We start from the raw sequence: 27,922 nt of genomic DNA on the forward strand, positions 1-27,922 counted from the left end.
TTTTATCAGAAGGAAGCTTACAAAATATCTTCTGGCCAGGTTGGGCCCTGGATAGGGCTATGGAAAGTGAGTGAAAGGAATGGAGAGAAACTTCTCCCATTCTACTATTTTCTGGGTGGTGTATCCTCTCTCACCTTCTCTGTGTCCTCCCTAGCAGTTCGTACCTGGGGTCAGAAAACCCAAATTTAGTCAGTGTAGGAGCTTGGCAGCCCAGGCCTGTCTATCTCCAATACTCAGCAGTTCTCCTGGAAGGAGGGAGGGAGGACCATGGGGAGTCTCCGTGTCTCTGAATCTACAAGGACTCCTGGAGGCTTGGGGGTGAGGGTAGTGAGGGGTGTGTGTGCTGCAGAGAGTTGAGCGACAGCCACGCACAGGGATGGATCTGCCGGCCTCATAGGAGAAGCCTCTCTCTGGATCACTGGAATAAGCCAATTTGTGCCCCCAGCACTTTCCCCCTGTGGAAAGAATCAGCAGGCTTTGTGTAAAGGGATTAAGGCATTAGCCTGCTCAGCAGGGAGAAGGGCTCTTGACTCTGTGGCAGCATGGCCACATTTCCATGTGTCCATGTGGGCATGTGGGCTGCTGTAGGCCCTGGTTTACTGGTCCCAGGGCCTGTGGCTAAAAGGAGGCGCTGCCAGCAGCCTCTCTTGGGAGGTGGGTATGTGGACCATGCTGCCTGTGCCCTCCTCAGGTCCCAAGAATGAGTGCTTCCAAGGGGTGGTGAGTGGGGGGAGGTGGGCAGGAAAAGATGCCAGGGAAAGATCTGGGCCCAGGTCGGAGTGACAGTGATGTGTGGTGGAGATCCAACAGCCAAAGGAGGAGCAGTTAACAATGCCACTTCACAAACAGCGCCCAAGGCTCAGAGAGAAGATGTATCTGCCAACCATCACACCGCAAGTCACCGGCAGAGCTGAGACTAGAACCCAGGTTCCAATGACTCAGTCATTGATTGTTCCAGCCACACCTGGCTGGTGCCAGAGGCCTGTCCCGTCCACTCCCTACGGTGACTCTTTCTCCTGCCTCCCAACTCCAGAAGAGGATCCTGCTGGGGAGCTTGGGGTGAGATCCCAAGAGCCTTTCCATGTGGATGTGGACATAGTGGGGTAGGTCTAGAGACCAAAGCAGGATTCTAACAGGCCTGGACATATGTCATGGGCCATCAAGACTATCTGCATGAAGGTCTTTTGCTACAGAAGTGGGGTGGCTTTTTGCAGCTGCTCAGGAGAACAATCTGGCATAGAAGTGGGAAGGTAAGTTTGGGTCTTTCTGGAGTACGACTGACCCTTGACCAGTCTCAGGGACGTGTGTCCAGGCCCTGTGAGGACAGGGGCCACAGGAAGAAGGGGCAGGAGTGTTGGAGTCAGTCAATGGGGCTTTGAGTCCCCGGTGGGATGTGGTTCCCAGTGGAGGCCTTCCTCCATCTTCTCAGAACCCAGCACGGTTTTAGCACTGTGTGGATGACAGGGAGCCAACTTTGTAACTTTGGAGGAGATTGGGAAACAAGGCCCTTTGGGCAGAAGACATCACAAGGGGGCCAGAGATGGAGAGGAACAAGTCCTGTAGGTCTGCCTGCTCCCTGTCCCCCTCCCCGCTTCACTTCCCCTCACCTGCCTGAAGACAGGTCCAAGCTAGAGGCCTGGTCAGGCCCTGGAGAAAAACTGGGGGGTTCGGGAGGAGAGGTTGGGGCAAGATTGGCCCACATTACACTGCCTTCCAGCCTGGCTTGCATCTGCCAGGGCCTGCATGAGCCTCCTCAAGGGCCTGGGCTCAGGACCCCAGAGCCAGCAAGGAGCCCTGCGCTCCATCTGTGTGTGGCTGGCCTGGGAAAGGCCTCGGTCTCCTCTGCTGTAAAATGGCATGTGGAGGGGGAGAGGGAGGCCAGGACTAGATGCCCATGTGGGTCCCTCCTAATAGACCCGGCCTGCCTTCCCAGCTCCAGCCCCTGAGACAGCCTCCATTCTTCTCCCCTTTTCAGCTGACCACCTTGTACCACATTCTAGGATCAAACTCTCGGTACTTGGTAAGGGCCTTAGAAAGTAGCTGATGTGCCCTGTCTGTTGTTCAGATGGGGACAGTGAGGCACAGGGAGGGTTGGCCTTGTCCCTCCAGGGAGTCTGCAGCAGTGCTAAGACCAGGGCTCTGTCCCCTGGTGCCCAGCCTGCTCTCTCCTGCCCGTTAGCACTTCTGAGCAGGAGGCAGACAGCATTTCCTCTGATCTGAGCAGGGGGCGTGGGAGCACTGGCGGCTGGCTCCTCCCTCAGGGGCCCCACGCTTGTCCAGGCAGGAATCTGCTCTGGTTGGAGCCACCTCCCTGAGGGCTGCCCCAGGCTGGGCCCAGGGCCTCGAGGTCCTGGGGCCATTGCTTTCTGTTTACTTTCTGCGGGGCTTCTACAGCATTGTGGTTTCCACTTGGAAGGGCTGCAGTGGAAACTGCGGGCCTGCTCTGGGGGCTGGGCTGCGTCTGTGGGAAGCCGGGCCTGCGGCCACTCTGCCAATGAAAGTTTGGAATTCAGCAGACCCCGTTCCTGAATTCCCATGCTGTGGGCTCAGCCCTGACTCTTCCAGCTACTGGCTCTACTCAGGCCGGTTTAGAGTGAGTGCGTGGCCAGATCCTCCTGGGGGTGAGTCAGAGAGATCTTCTCATTCAAAGAGGATCATCACCTATTTCACAAATAGGGAAACTGAGGGCAGAGGGGGACAGGGGACAAGAACTTGTCCAAAGTCACTCCTCATCCATGACAGAGCTGGGACTGGAACGAGGCCACCCAGTGCCCAGCCCAACTTGAAATCTCCTCATCCCTTTGGGCTTCCCTGGGGTAGGGTGGACACTCCGGGATTCTCGAAGCCCTGTGTTTCCCATGACTTCATTCTGGGCTGAGGCATGGCGTGTGTCCTGGAAGGGGCCTGGCCTTCCCCACTGTGCCCTGGCCATGGCCCAGGCCCTGGGCAGAAGGGAAGCTGGGAAGAGACTGCCCTCTGCTCTTGTTCTCCCTGGGGTCTCCTTGACCTGGCTGCTGGGGGAGCCCCGCCAGTCCCTGAGAATGTGACCCGTTGCTGAGAGGCCTACAAGGCTCCTCCCCATGCCGGCTCTGTGGTGCCCAGGTCTGGGAACCCGAACTCGGATTTGAATTCTAGTTCCCCTACCTATTGGCTGAGGGACCTTAGTTTCCTCGTCTTTAAAACAGATGTATACCACTCCCCGCCTTACAGAGGATAATGGGGGTAAAATGCCGGGTAAGCTGTGAGGGGCTCAGCCTACACATCAGACTTGAGGCCATTGGCCACCAGCCTGCTCACAGCAGCAGCTAGGAAGGGGCTGAAGTCCCATCTTGCCTAGACAGGCCTGACACCACTGGGGCTGTGGCAGAGGCCCCCAGAAGGTGGGGAGGAGGGCGGTGACAGTACCAAGCCCTCCCTGCAGAGTTCTTGCCTTCTCTGGGGAGCACCAAGGCGGTGTGCTGGGGTGCAGGTGGCTTGGTGGGTGGCCCCACTTTGTAAGGCCCATCTTATTCTGTGCTCTCTGTGAGGGGAGCTGATAATTGAGCCATTTCTCAGGGAGATGACCCTGATTTTTATGAATCTACAGGACAAAGGAAGCAGCGCTGTCCTGCTGGGGAGACTGTGAGAAGGAAGAGATGAAGGGGAAGTCATTTATCTTCCCAGCCTTTCCACTTGGGAGACTGTTTGGCGTGTGACAAGGGAGGAGTAGCCTATTTGAAGCCTCTTGGAGGAGGAGGTCTCTGCTGTTGCTGTCCCTGGCACAGCCTTGCCCCTCATCCCCTCTGGCCACCTGCCTCTTTAATCCATTTAACGCCTCTTCATCGCTGGTTTTTTTGTTTTGTTTTTTAACTTTTCCTGAGCTCAGGCCCCCAGGGCCTCCTTGATGGCGAATGGTCTCGGCAGCCCCTGGGCTGTTCCTGGGAAGGGACAGGCTTCAAGGTCAGGCTGCTGCTGGTTGACCTTGAAAGCTTCCCCAGGCAAGCCCCTGACGTGCCTCCACTCTCCAAGCTCAGCGAGCTCCATCACATTAAAAAGCTGTTAAAAGCGCCCGTCAGGTTGGCTGCCTCCGAGGCTCTGCGGCCAGTGGTAGGGAGGGCAGCCTCAGTTCAGGGATGAGCTCAGCTAGAGGCGCGAGTCTGCCCTGGGGACCCAGGCCTGGGGACCGCCTGGCAGTTGCCCGCCCCTCCATTCTTGAGGGATGGCAGTGGGAGGATGACACTTATCCTGAGCCACCCAGCAGCCTAAGCGCTTTAGACGGGTGAGCCCACCTCATCTTTGCAGCAACCCTGGAAAGTAGAGCTATGAGGAACCCCATGTTGCATTTGGGCTCAGGAAGGTTAAGACACTTCTCTAGAATCACGCAGCAAGTAAACAGATGAGGAGACCCTCAACCCCTGAACTCACTGGCTCGGGCCTCACCCGAAGGGTTCTCAATGTTGACCTACCCACTCTGCACATGGTGCCCAGCCTGGTCCTCACCTGTGGTGGCCTTCTCTAGGCCGTGGCTTGCCCTGCACTCATGGGTCATGGGCACAGAAAGCTTCTCCCCTCTAGAGACGACCTACCAGGGCTTTGGTCTCGAGTTGCTGTGTGGCCACGGACAAGCGCTTGGGCCTACCTTTCCTCAGGTCAGGAGTCTGGGAGGGGTGTGGAGAGTAAGGGGGTGGTTATGGCTGGGCTTCAGGGCTCTTTATTCAATTTGAAATAAATCTAGCTTCATAGGCCTCCCCAGGCCTTTTGTTTGCCTGCTAATGGTTTCTAGTGCCCCTGCAGGGCTGGGAAGCTTCAAAGCTCACTTAGACTGGCAGCCAGCAGACTCCTAGGCTGGGGAAGGCTATGGGGAAGACATGCACCTTCCTCCTTCACCCGGCCTAGCCCAGTCTCCCTGGGGACACACCACAAGCATGAGGTGGGGTAGGAGCAGCATGGGGTGGGGCAGGATGAGGGTAGGAGAGGTGGGGGAAGAAGACTCCTCCCAGGGGAGGTGAGAGAGCCGGATGCCCCCACTCTCACTCTGCTTCTGGTTGTGAAGGATTTGCCCAGGAAGGCCCATCTGGCCATGGGCAATTTTAATGCCAAGGCATGATCTGTTCCTCTCTCCCCACCATTCCCCCATCATCACCTCCCACTCTTCTCCCATTCCTCTGCTCCAGCCACACCAGGCTCCCTGCTGTCTGCAAGCACCCCAGACCCACTGCCACCTCAGGACCTTTGCACAGGCAACTGCTCTGCTGACGGATTCCTCCCCTTGGGTCCACATGGTTGGCTCATTTCTCCAGCCCCTTCAAGTCTCTGCTTGATGTTTATCAATTTTTTTTTTTTTTTTTTTTTTTTTTGAGATAGAGTCTCATTCTGTCGCCCAGGCTGGAGTGCAGTGGTGCGATCTTGGCTCACTGCAACCTCTGCCTCCCGGGTTCAAGCGATTCTCCTGCCTCAGCCTCCCTAGTAGCTGAGATTACAGGCACATGCCACTACACCTGGCTAATGTTTGTATTTTTAGCAGGGATGGGGTTTCACCAGGTTGGCCAGCCTGGTCTCAAACTCCTGACCACGTGATCCACCCAACTCGGCCCCCCAAAGCGCTGGGATTACAGGCATGTGCTGCTGCACCCAGCCTGATGTTCATCTTCTCACAAGGTCTGCCCTGAACACTCGACTTCAACTGCCTCCACTTGGCCCTCCGGGTGTCCTGACCCTGCTCTGTTGCATTCCACAGATGTAGTGCCTTCTGGCACTTTGCAATTAACTTACTTATGTTGTTTCTCTTTCTCCTGCATTAGAATATAAACTCCAGGAGGGCAAGCATTGTTGTCTGCTTTGATGACACTGACCCCTCCCCAGTACTTAGCACAGTGCCCAAACATAGCGTAGGTCCCTAAGAAACACCTGCGGAATGAGTGAGCCTATGAGTGGACGGGTTTCAGTACATCTTAAAGCAAAGTATCTGTAACATTTGTCTCTTTAGGAACCAGAGAATGGGACATTGGTTGGACGTAGTTTGGAGCCTCACCTCTGCCCTGTCTTCGCTGTGTGACCTTGAGCAGGTCACTCTAACTCTTGCAGCCTCAGCTTCCTCACAGCACCCCTGCCCGGCCTCCCTTGCAGGCCCACGGCATGAAAAGACATGAGTTCCAGGAAAGGATTCGGCAGATGGCATCCCCACAGGACTGCCTCGCCATGCTCTGCCCCATCCAGCCCCGACATACTGGCCATGTGACCTCAATGCTTGATGGACTCACTTGGCCTCTCTGAGGCTCGCTTCCTCCATCTCTAAAATGGAGGATGAAGCAGGTTCAGCCCCACGGGCAGGCGGCACTATGCCGGGGACACGGCGAGCCCTCTGGAAATGTTCACCTGATCCAGACGTCGCTGGGTCAACATGAAGGAACGACTTTCACTCTTCTGCTTCAAACCACTAGACCGTCCTTGGCCTTCCCTAATAAAGCAGCAGAGAACAGCAGAGCGGGTAGGGACCTTGAAGGTCAGTAGGGTGGCTGCTGAGCCCGGAGGCAGTCAGGAGCTTGTCCCAGGGTGTGACAATTCAGAGTCAACCCTTTACTGAACACTCGACTTTAAACCGCCTCACGCCTGGCGTGAGGAAGGCACTGTGCTGGCGGGTTTCACCATGATTCTCTATGTGTCTCGGGGAGCTCACTGTCCTGTCTGAGGCCCGTCCGGGGTCTGGACAGAGGAGCTTTCACGTGTGTGCACACCCTCCGCCTGCCTCTTCTCCCTGTCAGGTAAGGACGTGGGTGTGGCTGGGAGGCCGACCCTGGGTGGAGAACTGAGCTCCTGGTTCTGAACAGTTTGAGGGGCTGGAAGTCCTTTAAGAAGATGATGAAAACTATGGACCTTCTCCCCAAAGAGAAGCACACGTCTGCATCCAGAGGCAAAAACCTCATCACTCAGAACTTTGTGGATGAGGCAGTCATTATCTGGCGGTGCTGTCACTATGGCTGGGGCTGGCCTTGATCTCTGTTGCTTGATCCCATATGTTCATTCTCTCCAGTCACATTATCAGATCTCTAGCTCCAACATCCTGTGTGATTCCAGGATGGCCATTGCCATGATCTTGTCCACGGGTCCACTTTCAGCAGCTGGGCCCTGGAGGGCAGCACACAGCTCATGACTGGGCTGGAGATGGGGGATCAGGGGCAGATAGTGGGAGCTATCCCCAGCCCTGCCTCTCTCAGGACCCTCCTGGGGCTCAGGTACATGGGGTCCTTGAGAAAGACTCAGTTTGATGAGACAGGCAGGAGGAAGCAGAAAGAGTGCAGTTTACGAAAGTTTTCTCCAGCTCTGGTTCATGCATCAGTCCTGAAAGAAGGCAGGACTTCTTTCACTTCACTCATTTCACAGATGAAGAAATTGAGGCTTGGAGAGGTCACGGAGCACACAGAGCAAAGAAGTCAAAACCAGGATTTGAATCTACTCTGATTACCTCCAGAGCCCATGTCTTGTCCCAATGGATGGAAAATTCTTAACTATTTAACTCAATATTGAGCAGCTACTGTCTACAGAATTCTGTGCCAGACAACTTGGGAGACACAGACCAACAGGGAGATATAGTTCCCACTGGAAGTAACCAGGACAGTAATAATTATTATCATAACAAAGGAATAATAATAGCTAACATTTTGGAGCGCCTGACTAGGGATCAGCATTATGCTGCACAGTTTTAATGGATTATCTCATTTAAGCTCTCAAATATTTTGGGGTGTAAATAGCAGTATGCCCACTATTTTTGTTTGCTGTTGGTGTTCAGAAGTGTATATCCATTTTTGAGAATGGAGGCTCAGCGAGATTAGGAGCCTTGCTCTCAGTGAAGGAGGAATTCTGGCTGTGACTCTGTCCCTTACTACCTGGGCATCACCTCTGTCAAACCTGGGCAAGTTTCACTTAGACCTGGCTGAGGTTGGCTGAGGCGGGGAGGGCGGAGAAGTTGTGGGTAGGCAGCACCTATTCATACCCATAGTCCAGGGGCTGTTCTAGAAGAATCATAAGCCCTGTGTCCTTGCCGCTCTGAGCCTTGGTGTCCCAGCCTTTTGATCCTCTCAATTCTGGTGTCCTTGAGCCCATAATCTGAGCCATTCTCCAGGATAAGGAGATGCTTGAGGTCGAGTGAAAGGTTGAAATTTCTGCAGGAGCAAATAATGACTAGATGCAGGAGAGGAGGGCTGCGGGGAAAGCGAGTGAGGCAAATCCCCAGGGCAGAGCAGAGCCTTCCAAAGGGTGCAGGGGAGAGTCTTGGGGGAGGGGACCAGCCTTGCTCAGCAGCCCCAGCCTCAACAAGGACCCCTACCCAAGAAGACCTGCAAAATAGCAAATCAATGAAGACAGCAATGAAAGCAATGAGGAGGGAAGAGGGATCAGAATCCCAGCCATATCACCCCTCACGCCTTTTTCTGGCCTCAGTTTTTCTTTTGTGAACAGAGGGAGCTGGCCCTTCTGTCATTTGCAGAATTTTCATCTCAGGCTGGCAGCAGGAGCTGGAAAGGTGAGGGAGGTCCCTCCCTTCCCCGGCCCAAGGTCTGTGATTGGCAGCACCTCCTCCTCTCTTCCTCTCCTGTCCCTCCCTCCCCCTTCCCTCCCCTGCTTTCCTTTCCCTTCCCCTCTTCCTCCCTTCCCCTTCCCTTCCCCGGTCTTCCCCTCCCACTCTTTCACAGCCCCCAGCGTGCTGTGCAGTTATTAGTTTAGGTTCATTTAGAATCGGCTTAGCAACCCCACACCCCTGGAACCTGGAAGCTTAAAGCACAAGATGTCTGGCAAATGGAAATTCAATTGCTTTAATACAGAGACTATTTTGCTGCAGTCGAACTGGAGCCTCTTATTAAGAATCTGATGGAATTTCTAAACAGGGAGAGAGGCCCCAAGGAGGGGGCATCGCCCATCACACACCAACATTGCTCTTGACATATTTATGGCTCCAATAAAATCTCCCATCTGGTATATTTTAAAATAAAATGGAAAATTTATCACTTTCCCTGAGTCGGTTTGTCGTTCTCCCAAGGAGGAGATAGCCAGCCTGAGATTACAGGCGAAGCGGCAGCGGGCGGCAGGCGGGCAGAGAGGTTAGGCTGGGCTCTGATTTAAATTTCAATACCTTCCCCATTACAGCTGTCTGGGCTGGGAAAATTACTAGGGGAAGCAGGCCATGTGCTTCGCCTCTTTCTCTGGACGTCTACTTGATTGTCTCTGCCAGGGTCCACACACTCGGTCTGCTCTCCCCACTACTTAGCAAGGTTTGGATGAACCACGAAATGGGAGGAAGCCCTGTCCTCCAGGCCTAGGAATCAGCATCTTCCATTTGTGCCTCTCTGAAGCCCAGTGGACCCTTTGGGAATTGCTAGATGGTTTGAGAAGGCCCCTCTTTATCAGGACTCAGAGATCAAGATCAGGGTTTAGGCTCAGGTGGGGAGCGGGGTTCAGTCTGTAACGAGCATTGGGCTTCCATCTAAAACTAAGATCAGAACTTCAACTCAGGCCAGGATCAAGGCTCAGTCTGTAACCAAGGCTCAGGATGGAATCAAGGTTCATTCCATTAACAAAAACAGGGCTCAGATTTCATCATCATAGAAGTCAATTCATATCTCAGAGCCTCAGTTTCTTCTCCATTCAAATGTGGAGCTAGGTATTGCCCTGCTTGCTTCACAAGGCTTTTTAGAGGAAATGAAAACAAGAGTATTGGGCTGGGCACAGTGGCTCACACCTGTAATCCTAGCACTTTGGGAGGCCAAGGCAGGTGGATTGCCTGAGATCAGGAGTTCGAGACCAGCCTGGGCAATATGGTGAAACCCTGTCTCTACTAAAAATATAAACATTAGTCAGGCTTGATGGCACACACCTGTAATCCCAGCTACTAAGGAGGCTGAGACAGGAGAATTGCTTGAACCTGGGAGGTGGAGGTTGCAGTGAGCCGAGATCATGCCATTGCATTCCAGACTGGGCGACAGAGTGAGACTCCGTCTCAAAAAAAAAAAAAAAAAAAAGAGTATCTTTATTTTCTATAACAACTTACACTTTATAAATTGCTTGCACATACTTTATCTCATTTGGTCCTCATGATAACCACCATTTTAAAGACAATAATACAGGCTCAGAGAGGTTAGGAAGCTTATTCAGGCCACACAGCCTGGAGACACAGGCAGGAAGTAAGGGCTGGGCCCAGCTGGTCCTGACTCCAAGCAGTTCCTAGAATACTGTAACGCAAAGAAGCAGTGACTGAGACTGCGCTTGTCCACCCAGGACTCATGTTCCCATGTTCCCCTTTTTCTTTTCTTTTCCTTTTTTTCCCCCTCCTTTCTTTTCTTTTCTTTCTTTCTCTTCTTCTTCTTTTTTTTTTTTGGACAGAATCTCACCCTGTTGCCCAGGTTGGAGTGCAGTGGCACGATCTTGGCTCACTGTAAAACCTCTGTATCCCAGGTTCAAGCTCCTGCCTCAGCCTCCCGAGTAGCTGGGATTACAGGCACCTGCCACCATGCCCTGCTAATTTTTTGTATTTTTAGTAGAGACGGGGTTTCACTGTGTTAGCCAGGATGGTCTCGATCTCTTGACCCCGTGATCCATCCGCCTTGGCCTCCCAAAGTGCAGGGATTACAGGTGTGAGCCACCGTGCCCAGCCATGTTCCCATTTTTCTATGGTAATAGAACCCTTATTCTATTCTAGGGAGCAAGGCGTCTACCTAAAAGACTACATCTCCCAGCAACCCTTGCAGCGAGGGGTGGCCAATGAGATATGAGTAAGAGAATTGTTGGGTGAGGTTCCAGGGAAAGTTCTGGAAAAGGGAGACAGGTAGACAGCATGGATTTTCCCTCCTTTCTCTTTCTTCTTGCCTGGAATACAGATAGGATGAAGCCCAGCTGCCACTATGGACCATGAGGTGACACTGAGGATAGACAGCAGTGCTGAGGGTGACGAGCCTGGAGAGAGAAGGTATTTCAGACATTCAGACCATCCCAACCCTGGGCTGCTGACCTCTGTATAGGGGAGAGTAAAAGACACTACTAGTTTGTTTAGGCCACTATGGCTGGATCTCTGTTACCAGGAGGCAAAGGTAACTTCTGATTCAAAGGTGCTACCCTGAGAAAAAGTATGCTCGCATAAGCTTGGGAAATAGCAAGTTAAACAGAGTCTTTCTTGCAGGACTTCCCAAAGCCTTTAAATGCTAAACAGTTTTGGGAACCACCAAGTGGGGGATGTACTACACCACATTTCCAGAGCTCACTTGTCATGGCACTGTGTCTGTGTGTGTGTGTGTGTGTGTGTGTGTGTGTGTGTAGAGAGACAGAGAGAGGGAGCAGGAGAGACTAGGGTCTAGCGCTGGGAGACCACTTCCTGATGTCTAACGAGGGCTAGAAAGTGCTTTGCTCAATGCCCTCATTATTAAAACAAAGAAAGACACTGACTCCTTTTCTGACTTCCTTAAGCTTCAACTAGTATTCATGATCTCAGTTCCTAAGTGTCTACGGGATGTAGGGCCAAGCAGGGGAGGGCTAATTTGGGGATAAAGCTAGGAAAGTTGTTTGGGGTAAGAGAGTCTCCTTGTAGCTGCTGGAGCCTTTGTGGATTGGGGCTTGGCTCACAGGTGTGGGGGCTGCTACAGGGAGAAGAGGACCCTGGCCACCCTTCACATCATATATAGGGCATTAGCAGCCCTGTTCCTCCCCTCTCCCCACCCTCAAGAACAGAGGGAAATAGAGGCATGGAGAATGAAAGGGGCTAGGCCAGCCAGGTCCACAGAAAGAGTGGGTAGCAGAATGGGGTCTGGAGCCAGCTGCCCATACTCCCTGCCCTTACCCAACCTACCCCCTGCCGTCAGCTTTCTGGAAGACTCTGGCTGAGTCATATGCCTGATGCCCAGTTTCTGCCTCTGCTGCAGTGGCCACCTTTCAGTCCTCTGTGGGAGTCCCATTGCAGGCTTAAGATCTTGACATGCCCTTTCAATGCCATTTTAAGAGACTCAGAACACAATAGCAGTAATAGAGGCACCTGCTGCCTGGCTTGGTAATTATTGCATCCCTGTTGGGGGAACTGTTGACCGCCCGGCAAAGGGGTGAAGTCTCCCCTCACTTCTTAAATAGGAGTCCTCCTTGGAGACCCTGGCCACAGCTGAGGGTGGTTAGTCACCAGTCTGTGCCCAGGAAGAAGTCAGGGAGCACCAGTGTGGCAGCCAGGTAGAGGAAATGGGGGTAGAGGGAGTAGGGGTAAGCAGTGGGGGGATGTGGTGTCCAGAATCCCAGATTGAGGATGGAGGGCTTGAGGCTGTTTTCCCCTGTTCTGTGTGGCTAAGTCCAGTCCATTCCCCAGACCTCAGTCTCTCTCTGTGCCATGGGAAATTGGATCGGGCCTCTAAGAATTTGTCCAGTGCATAATTCTAAGGTTCTGCTTTTTAAGGAGATCGTAGGGAACTGAGAGCACAACAGAAAGGCGGGAACTCCTTGAGGGCAGGAAACCTGCTTGTTTCCTCTCTCTGACTCTGGCACAGTTGGGTGGAAGACCCCATCCCAGTCAGAGCAGGAGGTATGGTGGTGTCCTAAGAGGGAGGGAGGAGCCAGGACAGAAGGAGAAAAGGAGGGGAGAGGAGTGGGGGAAATAGAAGCGTGAGGCCCCATGTAAAGAAAACTCAATGTCAAAACTTTAACAAGAGCTTCATAACCAAGAAATGGGCCTTTGACTTAGAAGGTGAAGGCTCATTTAAATGGCAAATTCCCCTTGTGCCTGCAAGGGCTTGTTTATAGAATGTGGAGCTGAGAGTGCAGGTGGTCCCACACAGAAAACTGGAAGCTTTTCTTTTTAAACTCCCTGAAGATTCATCTGCAATGCAGATGAAGCATCTTAGAAACAAGAATGAAAACAGGGTTTGATTTTTACAAAAGCCAATTCAGAGGCTCACTTCCTGTCTAGCCCAGCGCGCCAGCATCTGTGTGTGAGACCACTGTCCCCAGCTGGGTAGAGGCCTGCATGGGTCTTGCCAAGGTCAAATGGGTGTGCACCTATGACTACACGTGAATTCACTGCACACGTGTGCACACACACATTTACTCGGGTCCTCAGCAGAGTTATTTTGGATTTGGTCTTCGTGGAAGGTCCAGTCTGTGCCTAGATGTGGGTTCAGAAAATTCATTGACTCTGCACAGCTACTGGTCACTAATAAGAACCTGGAGCTGGGGATATCATGTTGGTCAAGAGAAAACCTCTAAATGAACTCACAGACCAGCTGGGGAGATAGGTGAATAAACACTTGGAGAACAGAGCATTATGGGAGCATCTGGCCCAGGCTTGGGAAGTCAAGGAAAGCTTCCTGGAAGAGGTGTTATCTTGGAGCTGCACACTATCCAATATGGTAGCCACTAGCCACAGGTGGCCATTTACATTTAAATCAAAAACAAATAAACAATTCAGTTCCTCGGTCATACTGGCCACATTTCAATTGGCTAGTGGACACCACATCGCATAGTGCAGAGGTGGAACATTTCTATTGTCCAGAAAAGTCTACTGGGTGGCGCTGTGAGGAGGAACAGACCCTCTCCAGGTGAGGGCCACCGAGGCGTGTTCCAATTCCAGGGGGCAGCTTGTGCAAACACCTGGAAGTGGATAGCAGCATGCTCAGGGGACTGAAGCTCTGAGCACAGGTATGAGGAGGAGGGAAACAGTGACAAGTGAAGCTAGAGAGAGTGGAGGAGTTCAAATGGCAGTTAAAGGCTCTGCTTGTGTCGTCAAGGAGCTGGGATTTTGTCCTGAACGTTTGGGGAGCCTTTGGAAGGGTTTCTGCTGGGAGGGGCAAGGTCAAGGTCGAGTTTTCATGTTAGAAGAGCTTGCTTGGAGAAGGGACTCCACAGGGAGGGGGCAATTGCCAGCAGCCAGGTGAGAGGAGGGGCCTGACCTGGGAGTTTCGCTGGGGGGCCTGGAGATGAAGTGCCTGTGTAGGGCGCACTACAGAGAGCGGCTTCTGGCTTGAGTGCCAGGGTGGCTGGGGCTGCCCTTTGGGCTTGGGCTGTGCTGACTGCAAGTGAAGAGGGAGACCTCTGCACCTGGCAGGTAGGTGAGGGCACCTGATCCTTTAGGAAAAGTTTAGGCAGAAACCACTGAGTGGGTGATTATCAGTGAATAGATAGGGGTGCAGGTCCTGCAAGGGACTGAGGTCTCAGGAGAGTCCTCAGTAAGACAGTATTGGAGAGCTGGGAAGCACAGCTGAGTCAGTGGCCAAGAAAGCAGAAGGAGCTGGGTAGGCCAGATAGATGGAGAAGAGTTAGGGAGACCAGATGTCCCTTGGAGGCATCATGGCTGTGGTCGTGGTTCCGTCACTTGAGGTGTGGGAGCTATAGCTTTCAATCCAGGCAAGTTTCCCGCAGGAGATAGGGCAGTGTCTCGGTACTGAGGGGCAGGGCTGGGGAAGGAAGGGAATGGGGGCGGCTTTCATCACAGCCGTGGTAAGGGGAGCCACAGGGCAGCTTGCACTTTGAAGATAGCTCCAACAATCTCCCCTATCCTGCAGGCCCTTCTACAGTGAATTGACTGTAGGGGGCGATAGAGAGCGGGGCTTCTGGCCCTTCTGGCCCCTCATCTCCTGAAGATGTAGGCCTGTTCTCCCCCTCTTAAAACGTGGGCGGGCTTGTGACTGCTTTAGTGAACAAGCCGCTGGATGTTCCAAACCCCAAACATCGAGCCCCTACCAGCCACTGGTGCCTACTGTGTGAGGTCCCAGATATCACACAACAGATACAAACCGCCCTTCTGTGCCCCGTCTGATGCCTGACCTGCAGACTCCATGAACAGAATAAAACGGTCAGTGTTTTGTGCCACTATATTTTGGGGTGGTTTCTTGCACAACAATAGTAGTTGCAGGCAGAAAGGGAACTGGCCAGGCTGTGGCTATGTGGCAGGGGCGGGGAGCCAACTGGCTGGTGGGATGCAGCCTCAGTTGCTCGGGGAAGGGGTGAGTTTTACCCCTGCTGTCAGGTTAGGGGCAGAGGAGGTTGAGGAGGTTGAATGGAGGTTGATGCTAGGAAACCAGGGAGGGATTGTGGGGGCATTTGGGGAGGAGGCTTGAAAGTGAGACCTAGTTCTGGCCTGGGGGTAGGTCCTGGTGGGAGCAATGAGAGGTGGGGAGGGCTTTGGAGTCTTACAGCGTATGCTTAGTTCCCAGCACTTTCAATACCCAGTTCTCTCTGAGCCTTGGTTTGCTGATCTGGAAAACAGGAATACAAATTCCCTGCTAAATGCAAGGCGAATGTGACTTCCTTTGATCCTGTTTTTCTCCTTTATTTCTCATTGTTTTAACAAGCACCCCTGCCCCGACCCGCCCACCCCAGCATTGCCCGTAGACAACTGCCGATAAACATGTCCAAGGGCAAGGTTTTTTGCGCAATTTTATAGACATAGAAAATGAAGCTGAGGGGCTGGGAGTGCCCACGGCCTCAGAGGACTCAAGCCTTCAATGTGTACTTTTCCTGTTCCTCCCCTGGACTGAGGCAGCAGGAGGGGAGGGCAGGCCAGTGCCCCAGCAGGCCCGGGTGTGGCCTCCAGTGCTGGCTGGATTAAGCATTCCTCCCCAGCCCTGCCCCAGTCCCAGCCTCACTACTGCTTTTTCTCTGGAGTCCCAGACAAATTGTAGCCCGGAGAGCGGAGAGCGGCTGTGTGGAGCTTACAAATGTGCCTGCCCAGCCCTCCCCGCCTTCCTCCCACTCCACATGCCTACCTCTGGGCCCTGGGGTCAGAACAACCACTAAGGAGCTCTCACCAGGGCTCCACACACACTTGGGACTCCTGGGGTTCTTGCCAAGTGGGCACCTCCGCCCCTAAACCCTTGGAGGCTTGGATCTGCTGTCTGGACCCCAGCTCCCCTCCTCCTGCCACCCTCCTCAGCATCTGGTTCCTCCTCAGAATGCAATGCTGTTGCCCCTGGCAACCGAGCTCCAGGCCAGATCCTGGTCCTCCTTCCTCCTCCTTCCCTTCTTTTCCTCCTCCTCCTTCTGCTTCCATATTCCCATCCTTCCTGTCCTCCCCCAACCTGCGGAGACAGTGCCTGGGGCTGGAAGACTGCCCCCCAAATCTGATGCCAGCTGGGTCACCCAGCCAAGCTCCCTGGCCTTTCTGGGTTGCTCATCGGCTGATGATGACAGTCAGTACTCCCCGCCTGCCCATGGGACTGACTACTGCAGTCTTGGGCACCCCAGGGATGTCCCGGAAGACTCTGAGGCAGGGCTCTCAGGGTATCCCAGGCAAAGAGCCAGGGACTGTAGAGAGACAAGAGACTTAGCAGCCAAAGAAAATTTCTCCCCATTAGAGCCGTTTGAGGTGGTGAGCTCCGCAGAGCTGAAGTCATGCAAGGAGAGGCCTTTCCAGTGAGGAGGGTGCTGGCACTGGCATGGCACAGGGCAGTGAGGAGCTGTCTTGGAAGGAAGGTCAATGAGGGCTCGCCCTATGTCTCTCCTGGCCGTCTCCTTTCCCCAACCCCTGAATTCCCAGAACCTTTAGGAGCACTTGCTCCCCAACCCCTGCCCTCCCAAGGACTCCTCATTTTTCATCTGGGCTCTAGAAAGGAGGACAGCACTAACGGGGGTCCCGGGTCCAGCAACATCATGCACCATAGGGCATGTCCGACGCCTAGCACGGCTGTTTAGAGTGGACAGAAACGGGCTCAGCAGGGAAGGCCACATGCACCCTGGCTGCTCTCATGCGTCCCTTCCAGAGTCTCCGCTCACACTCCTGGACCCCCCTCCAGATCCTAGGCTCCTGTCACCTTCCTGCTCTCCTGCAGGACCTGTGGGCCAGCCATGCCCAATTCACGACTCATTCAACCCACTCCCACTCCTTCGTGCCCTGCACCAGTCCCTCCCTGTCAGGAATACACTTCTCCACCTTTCACTCTGAGTCAGTTCAGAGGCCCCCCGCCTTCAGGAGGCTCCCCGGGACTGCCTGGGCTGTGCCCACTGCCCCATGGGGCTTCCCGCCCCAGGCTTGCCTCCTAGAGCTCTCTCACCCATGGCCTGGTCACCATCTGCACACGGTTTTCCCCTGAGTGCATCATAAGGACCTTGAGGCAGTGGCTCTGTGCCCCACATTTGCTAACAAATACTAATGAGAACATGAGCACAGCCCTGCCTCTCTCTGGGCCTCAGTTTCCCCCATCTGAGGCCCCATGTCTGGGCCTTGGCTTCCCCCAGGGGTCTTTGAGGATCTTTTTGGCTGGGAAGCGTGGCCTGGGCTGTCAGAACAAGACAGAGGCCTGTCCGGGCAGCTCTGCCCTCCTCATCTCCCGGGGCGTCCCCTCCAGGTTTCAGGAATGAGCCTCAGGAACTGGGGTGTGGGGGTCCGCACGGGGAGGTCCTGGCACTCCCCGAGGCTTTGGTTCTCGTCTGCCAAACAGGGAGACTCACTGGGGCTACCCGCCCCTCCGGTTGCCGGTTGCCCTGAGGCCTTGGAGACGGCAGCCAGACCGGACTTTCCCATCGGACTCGCCAGAACCCAGGCTTCCCAAGGCAGCAGCTCCCGCGCAGCCGCTGTCCGCTTCTGGCAAGCCTAGCCCGCGGGCTGAGGGGTCCCTGGGGCTCTGCTGCCCTCCAGTGGCCGGAGGCCCCTGGGCACTTAGAACCCGTGAGCTCTGGGTTAATTCCATGGGCTTCCGTCCCCACCTAGGATGAACAGAAATGGTAGCAAGGATTTGTTGAGGTCAATCAGCAAGCCAGGCACAGTACCTGGACCAGGCCCTGGGGCTCTAGGGCTCCAGCACTTCTGTGCCCGGGGTAGGCTTGTCCTCTCACAGAAGACCAGCCAGGAGAGGGAGCTGTTCACCACCTGCCCACCTGCCTCATCTGGGACACCCTCTGTGCTGTAGCCCCTCCCTGCTGGCCACTCTCAACACTGGCCTAGACTGCCCCCTGCCCTGAGAAGTGTTTCTGGTGTCTGCCCAGGGGTCATCCCCAATATGTGGGCCAGTGTTGGGGGCTTGGAGGGGTGGCTTAACCCCCTTCCTCCTTGATTAATCAAATACTTAAAATAATGGCTGAGGTCATGATTGATGGACAGAGCATAGCTAATTACCCTGGAGATTAAAATGACTGTTTCTGTTTAAAAAGGCTGCAAATGAGTTAATTATTTCCTTTGCTCACCTCTCTAACCTCGTTACACTTCTAAATGAATAGCAATATTGATCTTGGAACTGATTTTGGTGTTACACCGCCCGAGCGGGTTTAATTAGGGTTTGAAAACGCTGCAGTGCCTCCTCCTTCTGACCAAGGAAATTAGCCTTGGGTTTTACTTACATTTCACAGCCGTGTCCTCCACACAGATAGAAGGGCTGGAACATGGCGCAGTGGTGCCTGTCATCCCCTGCCCTGCCCTGGCTCCCAGCTTCGCTCCCATCCAGACTAGCACAGACTCACCCTTGCCTCTGACCTCTCAGGAAGTCATGGCAGGAAGGCCATCGGGGTCAGCTTATTTAGCCTCGTCTGGTCACAGATGGGGCTCGGAGGCTCGGATATGATAGGACAGAGCCTAGCATCACTTGACGAGGTGGGGGCAGGCCTAGGACCTGAACTATCACAGATTCCCAACTCTGGACCTTGACGGCTCCCTGACTGAGTAAATATTTCCTCTCTGTCCCTCCTCACTTCTCCAGATGCCTACAGAGCCTCCTGGTGCTCCACCCCACTCCAGCTCCCTCCTGCCTCTTCTCTCCTTCTTAGAGCTCCATGAAGCAAAGGCCCCAGCTGGATGAAGGTGGGGAATGAGAGGGGGAACAGGGCGCAGGAGACCAGCACCCTTGCCCTGGATCTGAGGCTGACATCCAGGTGACCATGGCCTGTCTCTGGGCCTCCCTCCTCTGAACTTGACAATCTGTCTATATCACTCCCTCCCACCTCCCCCAGCCAGATTTTCAAGGGCAAGCAGTGTCTCTGGGAGCCAGAGCCGGAAGGGTAGGGTAGGGAGAGTGACCAGGACAGGCATGGGCCAAGGCTGTAGGACTGGCAGTGGGTCTGCTCCTCCTTATTCCAAACAAAACCTTCCCTTGACCCTGGCTCCCCTCTGCCATGGCCAGACCTGTCCCAGTTTCACTTCTTTTTTTAATTTTTCCAGAGACAGAGTCTCCCTCTGTCAACCAGGCTGGAGTGCAGTGACAGGATCACAGCTCACTGCAGCCTTGAACTCCTGGGCTTAAGTGATCCTCCCACCTCAGCCTCCCGAGTAGCTAGGACCACAGACGTGCACCACCACGCCCGGTTATTTTTTAAAAATTTTTGGAGAGATCGGGTCTTGCTGTGTTGCCCAGGCTGATCACAAACTCCTGGCCTCAAGTGATCCTCCCACCTTGGCCCCAGTCCCAATTATTGAGAGTTGTGTACATTCACTGCCCCTCTCTCTGACTTCCTCCTCACTCCTCTGCCCTCTGTTTTTATGTCTCACAGATAAAACGATTCTCACTGAGGTCACCAGCAACCTCTGAGTTGCCGAACAAAGTGAGCGCTCTGTTCAGGGGGTCTGGGCGTGGATCTACCTGATAGCTCTTCTGCTTCCTGCAGTGGCACTGGCTCCTGGGTTTCCTCCTCCCTGCTCCCTCTTGGGACAGGGTACTCCCCTCCCATCCTTGAAGAATCTCGTGGTTTGGCTTAAGCCCTCTTCTCTTTCTTCTCACTTGGCATGCCCTCCCCTGGTGAGCCCACCTCTCTCGTGGTTGTAAAGTGATCTATCCCAAATTACCATCTTAGCTCAGCCCTCTCCCTTGAGTGCATGTAGGTCCAGCCAGGGAGTGACATGGTTAGACTTACACTTTAGAAAGGCTACTCTTACTGTAGTGTGGCAGGAGAGGATGATGGTAGAGACAGAGGAACCCCTGAGGTGACTGTTCTAAGCCTCAGCAGAAAAATATTCAGGCCTGTGGCTGAAGAAATGGGGAGCAGGGGGTGATCTGCTGGATGGGGAGGCTTTGGGGATTGATATCCTAGGGACAGATTCCAGGACAATATCCCATTTTCAAGTTGGACCACTGAGTGCCTTTGGCTGAAACTGGTGACATCAGGGAGAAGCAGGCTTCCAGGGAGTGTTCAGACTATTGGGTTGAGTTCAAGGTGCCTACAGGGACATTCAGAAGGAAAAGGAAGGTAGGTGACCCCCCCAAAATTGCTACAGCCAGCTTGTAGCCCTGCCACTCAGGGTAGAGGTCATCAGCGTGCAAGGAACTGGGCGGTGACTGCCCAAAAGCACTGCTACAGGTAAGACAGCCAGGAGGATGTGGGGGAGCAGAAGGCATTGCATTCAACTCCAGTGATTCATGCTTAATTTGGCCAGTGAAATCCGGGAGCCAGGCCACAGGCCCTGCCTCGTCAAACAAGGAAAGAAGTGTGGAGATTGAGGGTCAGAGACTCCACACTGAATCCCAACCTTGCTAATAGACTGAGCCCTGATCCTGCTCATAGTCTGAGCCCTCATCCTTGTCAAAGTTCAAGGGAACAGGACTACCCAGCTGGAGGCTCTTACGTAACACCTTCTTGTTTCCATTCCCCCTTTTCTCCCCTGAGGTGAGGGTGAAGGAGAGGGAGCTTAGTAGTGCCAAGGAGGCAAGCCGGGAGTACTGAAGGCAAGATAGAGAAACCACTTCCAATGTGCATGCCCAGGAATCCTCAGCTTTTTGGGGGTTCCTGGCATACCTGTGAACACTGGAACTTTCAGCGGAACCATTGAGAAAAGACTCACTGGACACAGTGGCTCACGCCTATAATCCCAGCATTTTGGGAGGGCAAGGAGGGCGGATGGCTTGAGCCCAGGATTTCAAGACCAGCCTGGGCAACATGGTGAAACCCTGTCTCTACAAAAATTAGCCAGGCCTGGTGGTGCACGCCTATAGTCCCAGTTACTCAGGAGGTTGAGGTGAGAGGATTGCTTGAGCCCAGGAGGTGGAGTGAGCCATGATTGCACCACTGAACTCCAGCCTGGGCAACAGAGTGAGACCCTGTCTAAAAATAAAATACAATAAAATAAAAATTAAAAAAGAAAGAAAAGAAAAAAGATTCAAAACCACCCTAAAGGAGCCAGCGGCAGTGTCCTGGTGATCATCACTGTGGCGTCAGATGCTTCACATGCTTGCAAAAGCTCATCAGTTACTACCGAGCTGTCTGGGTCCTCAGGATAGAATTGCCTTTACAGGGAGCTATTTACTGTCCTCTGCTTCCTGTGGTGGCACTGGCTCCTGGGTTTCCTCCTCCCTGCTCCCTCTTGGGACAGGGTACTCCCCTCCCATCCCTGAAGAATCTTGGGGTTTGGCTTAAGCCCTCTTCTCTTTCTTCTCACTTGACACGCCCTCCCCTGGTGAGCACAGCAGTATACTGCTGTCCCTGTATCACTGCTTCCTGTGACATGCTCAGCTCCACTTGGTCTACTGGACGTAGACAGAAGAGTTCCCTTAATGAGTTCTGGGATAGTGGTTAGGAGCTCCCAGCTCTGAGTTCCAGACGGCCTGGAATTCAAATCCTGACTCTGCCCATCCCAGCTGTGTGATCATGGGCAAGCTGCTTCACGTCTCTCTGCCTTAGTTTCCTCATCTGAAAGTGGGGGTGATAATAGCACTTACCCCTTAGGGAGTTAACTTATATTAAGTGCTTAGTGCCTGGCATGTGGTGAGTGCTCTCTTAGGGTTGGGCGTTGCTATAACTTTGCTTATTGATGCATGCTTGGCTGACACTGTAAAGGTCACAACACCCCAGTGAGGCCAGTATTCAGGCTCTGGAAGACCAGTACAGTTTAAGGGCAATTAATTGCTGTCTACTCCGTGCTGGGCGCTGGTGACACAGAGAGAAAACCCCGTATTCCTGCTCTCAGGGGGTATACTGTCTGTGAAGAGATCATCCTAACACACACTGCGTGTGCTGTGTTGGGGAGAATGTGAGTGAGATGGATTCTGTTGTGGGGATGTTGGGTGTTCATAACAAATACGTTTGTTGAGTGCCTACTGTGTACCAGGCCCTGCTCTGGGGACTTTACACATATTATAGAATCCTCACAAGAGGGTAATAAATAACAATAGAACAATTATCATCCTCATCTTATAGATATCTTTGAGGCTCAGAAAGGGTGGGATTGGAGAGGCTTGAGGTTTTTCTGTGCCAGGCAATGTTGTGAGCAGAGGTGTGACTGAGGCTCGGGGGCCCAGGGGGCTCCCTGGCTGAGGGGGCCTGTGCCAGGCATGGGTGTGGGCAAGAGCCTTGATAGAGGTCTTCAAGGTCAGGCCGAGGCACTGTGCTCAGTGGTCACTTGCGCTTGAACCAGGCAGGGCTCCAGTGTGGGAGAGCAGGGCAGGGACCACCATTCCCCCAGGCCTAGCCCTGAACAGCAGGACTAATCCTGAGTGCGTCCTGCACCCCAGAGCTCTGCGATGAGTGTGAATCCAGGTGTGTACATGGATAGGTGTGCCAGTGGGGGCAAGGTGTGCCAGTGGGGGCAAGGAGGGCACCTTCTTCCTGAGGGTGGGAGGGGTGGGCAGGGCCAGAAGAAGGGGTGGAGGGAAGATGCCACTGCTATGGGAGGGCCTAGAGGCGGAGTGGACAGCCTGTGGGGTTGGGGGACTTCCCACTCAGCTCTCTGCTTGGCCCCAGGAGCTTCCTCCCACCACTGCAGCCCCAGGAGCCTGACAGCCTCCACCCTCAGACCGGGGAGGAGAGACTGAGACTGAGTGCCGGCTGCCAGGCGGGCGGGGGGGACGCTGGACGCCTGTACCTCACGGCACCTGCTGCCCCCCATTCACCTCCCCTGCACAATTAGCAGGCTCTTGTCTCTAATTGATTCCTCTGATACTCACAGGACAATTAGAATTTAAATTGCCTTTTACAAAGGTCACAAAAACATGATCAAAGAGGAACCTATTAGAGGGGCGGGGGCCGCTTCTCCTTCCCAGCCTCCCAGAGCGGTGGAGGCGGAGACGAGGCCTTGAGGAGCCATCACCACGTGTGCGGGGCCCTTCTATCACCCCACGGTCTTCCCCAAGCCTTCCTGGTCTGGGCTGTGTGAAGGGTGGGGGAAGAGTAAGTCCAACCCCACACTCTTTCCCCACCGCAGGGGGTTTGAGGCCTTGTCTCTGCTCCTCCCACAGCTGTCTCCTTGTTCCTTCCTCAGCCTGCACCCTGCTGGCCCCATGACCTTGCTCCAACTGTGCTTCAGATGGCCTGATCCTGTCCCTCACCAGCCCTGTGACCTTCTCTACACTACCTGCCCCTTCTAAGCCTCCGTGATGGCATCAGTGAAATGGAGCCAATGCGTTCTGCTTCCTAAGGGTGGGAGGTACCAGAGGAAGAACCCCTCCGTCTCGGAGCATTGCTTCTCTCACTGCACATTTGCCTCCTCCAGGAAGCTGGTTCTGGGGCTCACACTCCGGCTGCTGCCTAACAACTGTGGCCTGCACCTGCTCAGGGATGAGGAGGCCGCCCCCACACCAGGGTACAGGACAAGGACTGCCCACTCCTTCCACAGTATCCCATAGCAGCCGGCACAGGGCTAGGCACATGGGGAGAAGTGGTTCAGGGCATGGATCCAAGGGACAGATGGGGAGGTTGGCTGAGAGAGCCAGGTCCCCACGCCAGGAGCTCCCCCTCTGGCAGGATAGATAGCAGCATCACCAGCTCACATGGGGTCAGGTCTGGGGGCCATTGCTCTGTGTCCTGGCCTCCTAGGGGCACCACAGGGGCTCGGCTGGGTCTCTGGCAGCCACACTGACTCAGATTCTCAATCTTGGGTACTCTTGGGATTGCTGGGGTGGGGTTTGGGGCTGGAGGAGGCTGGATGGGGTGACCTTGGTGTGTCAGGAAGCCTCTTTTGGACCAGCCTAGTTGTTGAGGCCAGCTTGGCCTGCTCAGCTGCAGGGGTTGGGAGTAGGGTGGACAGCAAGAGGCCAGGAGGCGCTTGGTTTCCTGGAGGCCTCCAGACTCTGAGCCCACCCAGCTGGGTCGGAGAGGAGGCCCTGGCAGCAGCCTCAGTTCCACCCGGTTTCTACCATCCAAGCCAGGAGGGCTGCCTCTGGAGAGCAAGTGACAGTGCCCATCCTGCCCGTCTGGCTAGAGGAGGGAAGTGGGGACAAGGCACAGCTGCTTTCTAGACCCTATGAGACTTCAGAAAGGGAGTGGGGTCCGCAGGGTACCTGCAATATACCCGTCCCTGGCTGCAGGCTTTAGGAGTCTTGCCTCACAGAATCTTTCCAGCAATCTTATAGGTCACCATTTCACAATGAGAAAACAGGCTCAGAGAGGCTGAGCATCTTACCCAAGGTTGCACAGTGAGGGAACAGAGCTGGAATTTAAACCCTGGCTTGCCCAGTCCCACAGAGAAACCCTGCATGACCCAGCTCCGTGGCTGGTACTGGTTGTAAGGAATGCCATTATTCTGGGACACGAAACCAGCATCAGGAGCAGCACAGGTGGTAGGACCTCTTGAGGCTCCACTTGGGAGGGTGGGGTGTGGCACGGAGCCCAGCACGGAGTCTGTGTGGCTTTGGGGAGGGATGGGCAAGGCATCAGTATTCCTGCTCACTCTACTGTGGCCCCCAAGGTCAGGAGACATCATCATTCCTCATTTAGAAGCCGGCAGGGAGCCTCAGGACGGGGAGGATTACCCAGGTAATCCAGCCTGATTACCAGACCTAGCAGAACTTCATTTGGATGCTGGAGGAGACAGCCGTGGGGCCGAGGCCGGCAGCACAGTCAGTGAACGCCCAGCCCCTGACCTGGTGTGAGGGGGTCCACTGCCCGCCTCTGAGGAGGTCCCTATTAAAGCAGAGAGGCAGGAGGGGTGGGGGAGGACAGGCCCACTCGGGATCCTCAGAGGAGGCAAGGGAGGCCCCCCTCCCTGCCACTGCATCTCAGGGTAGAAACCTGGCAGAGCCATCTGTCCACACCTCTGCCTTAGCTCTCAGTCCTGCCCTGTTAGCAAAAGCCATGTGTTTCAGAGTTGGGTGAGATGATGGAGCTGCCCAGGGAGAGGACAGAGGGGCTGCTCTTGTCTGTGGCACCCTCACTGGCAGGGCTTCTTGCTCTAACCCTGGGTCTGTCCGGGGCTGGGTGGGATCGGGCATTCTGCCAGTACTTGAGGCATGAGAAGGTCTTTCCAGGGCCATAAATCCCATAGGCCCAGGCGAGCAGGCCCACAAAGCTGTTGTGACAGCAGTGGTTAAATTAAGTGGCCGTCTCGGAGCCAGGCAGGGGAGGTTTCCTGAGCCAGGATTTATGGCCTCCCTGCCCCATTGACTGCCCATGTGGCCTGCCAGAGGGAGGCCCATTCACAGGTACCGGGAGCTCCTACCATGGGGGAGAACCAACTGGGGCTGCTGTGCCTGGGCCATGGGAACTGGGGGCCTCTGAGCACTGGCATCCCAAAGCCATACCACTGCCTGCTCTTGTCCTCAAAAGAGGATCCCAAGGCCCAGGAAGGGCATGAGGTCATGTGGGGCCTGGCTCAGTCTTAGATTCCCAAACGATGCATCTGTACTGCTCTGTTCAGGATGTTGCTCAGGCCTGCAGCCTCTGAGGCCCTGGCTGACCTGGCCCAGCCCCTGGCACTGCCGGTTCGAGGAACCCTAGGTGTAGGGTTCCTTTACCTTCTCAAAAGCTGCTTGGGACAGGTGGGGTCCTTCTGGCCCCGGCCCTTAGGCGTTCCTTCTCTCCTGGAGTCTAGCCAGTGGTGACAGAGCAGGAGGCAGGGGCTGCCCCTACCTGGCCTCATCCTCATATACGCATTCCTGTGCCCAAGCACGTGTGTTGGGAAGCAACATAAATGTGCCAGCATCTCAGGTCATGTTAGGGTGAGACACTATGCTTGGGGCATTTCATCTGTAGAACCCACTGACCTGGACATTGTCAGATATTTACTTGGAACAAACAGAATATCAACAATAACAATAAAGAATCGATACACAAAACATAAAATGTGTGGGATTGGAGTCCTCCAAAGCAGCCTTAGACCAGTCTGTTCCAAGCAATGGTGTGGACTTGGCCCCCTAAGTCCACAAGACATTTCAGCTAATGAGTCCAGAAGGGTGACACCCTCACTCCACCTCCGACCCTGAACCCTCAACAGATTTATGCCCAAGCTGGAGAGCAGGACCTACCCCTTCCCTGCTGCTCATTGCTGGGACCCTCCGAAGTCACATTAACCAGGGGAAAAGTGCATTGCAGGTGACCAGTGACCACTACTCAAATAATTAAGTCATATATGCTTGAAGATATCCTTGAGCAGGAGCACTGGTGGCACTGGGGAGTGCCACCTATCTCAGGAGGGCTGTCTGTGTGGGCCTCGCCTGCAGAGCAGCCTCTGGGCCCCAGACCGTGCCTGGGCTGTGCCCCTCAGGTGTGACCCAAGCCCAGGTCACACCCTCCTCTGGACAGCTCTTACCTGTCCAGGTCACAGCCTGCTCCGGACAGCTCTTACCTGTCCAGGTCACAGCCTGCTCCGGACAGCTCTTACCTGTCTTGGCTCTCCAAGGTCTTGGGGCTGCAGGTCTCAGTCACATTCCCTGCTAGAGGTCAAGACTGTCAGGAAGGTCAGGAGGGGCTCCCTGAAACCAGAACAAGGGCTCAACCTGGCTCCGTGTCACTTCAGGCTCAAGCCCCAGCCAGCCTTTCCATACCCCTCTCCCTCTGTGCCTCGGTGTGCACAAGCTCAGGGACTTGCTGGTGTCATTTGGACCTTGTGCTTTCCCACTTCCTAGCCTTGACTGAAGTTATTCCTTCCTCCTGGAAGGACTGCTTCCCCCAACCCCTCCACCGCAATCTCCACCTTTTCTGGCCCTCTCCATCCACAAGACCCAGGGCTACAGCCTGCTGTTCCTCCCTGGAGAGGATCTGGCCCTCACACCGTGGGGTGTGGGGTGATGGGCTTCCCCTGCAGTTGAAAGAAGTCTGACCTGGGTTGAGTATAGACAAAAGGCCCATTTCACCAAGTGGGATCCTCGGGGGCCTCGTTTATAAAAATACAAGAACAACCTTGCTCCTCCCCTTGCTGTCTGCAGCCCTCCATGCTCTGCCCTGTCCACTGTAGTCCTCAGGCTTAAAAAAAAGAGAAGCCAGTAGGGGAGGACAGGGTAGCCTGGGACAAAGCAGCGCCTGGTGTGTAAGGATGGAGTTCAAAGGGGAAGGGAGGGAACCTGGCTGAGGCAGGATGGTCTGTGAGCAAACTGAAGGGGTTAGAGGGGAGAAGAGAGGGTTCTGTCTGCTTTAGGGCCCGTGAATGGTGAGGATTTGGTAGGCAAAGGCAAGGAGGTGAGAGCTTTTGCTGCCAGAGCCTAGGGAGCAGGTAGGGGCTGTGTGTACTTCTGGTATGTCTGTGTGTACATGTGTGTATGCATAGTGTGTTGTATGGCTGTTAAATGTACGGCATGCAAATATGACCATGCATATGTACCCATGTGTATCTATGTGCATGTATGAGCAAATGTGTATGTGTCTATGGCTATGGCTATGGTGTGTATGTGTAACATGTCTGAGTTTGCATATATATATGATGTGTGTATATGTATATGTGTGTAATTTGTGTGGTATTGTGTAGGGTGTGTGTAGGGAGTGGGCATATGTGTGTGCATTTGTGTGTGCATGTGTGTGCACATGTGTGTATATGCATGCATGTGTGTCTATTTGTGTGTGTGCATGTGTGTATTTGTGTGTGTGTGCGTGTGTGTGTGTGTGTGTGTGAGAGAGAGAGAGAGAGAGACGCATGCCCTCATTCCCGTGATCATCAAGGCTCCTTACTCAGCACCCTTGACCCTGGATCTGTCCTGTGGTCCTTCACAGCCCACAGTTGCCCTAGACATGTGCAGAGACCACCCACTGCCCCCCCGGCAGCCTGTCCCCTCCCACCGCCCCTCCTAGACTGTCCTGGATGAACCCAGAACATGGGACCCATTGCTTGCCTCCCTCTAGTGCCCTACTTCTCTTAACAAAGCCTGGCATC

At 54.3% G+C, this 27,922-nt stretch overlaps 1 long non-coding RNA gene across 1 annotated transcript; it reads left to right on the forward strand.

Annotated features, from left to right (window-relative positions):
* The first annotated feature begins 505 nt into the window (after window positions 1–505).
* On the forward strand, window positions 506–8,981 carry LOC140710394 (uncharacterized). Its single transcript, XR_012091366.1, has 2 exons — window positions 506–1,250; window positions 5,966–8,981. It is a non-coding gene; the product is annotated as an uncharacterized lncRNA (long non-coding RNA).
* The last annotated feature ends 18,941 nt before the right edge of the window (window positions 8,982–27,922 follow it).

The sequence above is a fragment of the Chlorocebus sabaeus genome, chromosome 26 (genome assembly GCF_047675955.1).
Source record: "Chlorocebus sabaeus isolate Y175 chromosome 26, mChlSab1.0.hap1, whole genome shotgun sequence".
In the NCBI taxonomy this organism is placed as follows: Eukaryota; Metazoa; Chordata; class Mammalia; order Primates; family Cercopithecidae; genus Chlorocebus; species Chlorocebus sabaeus.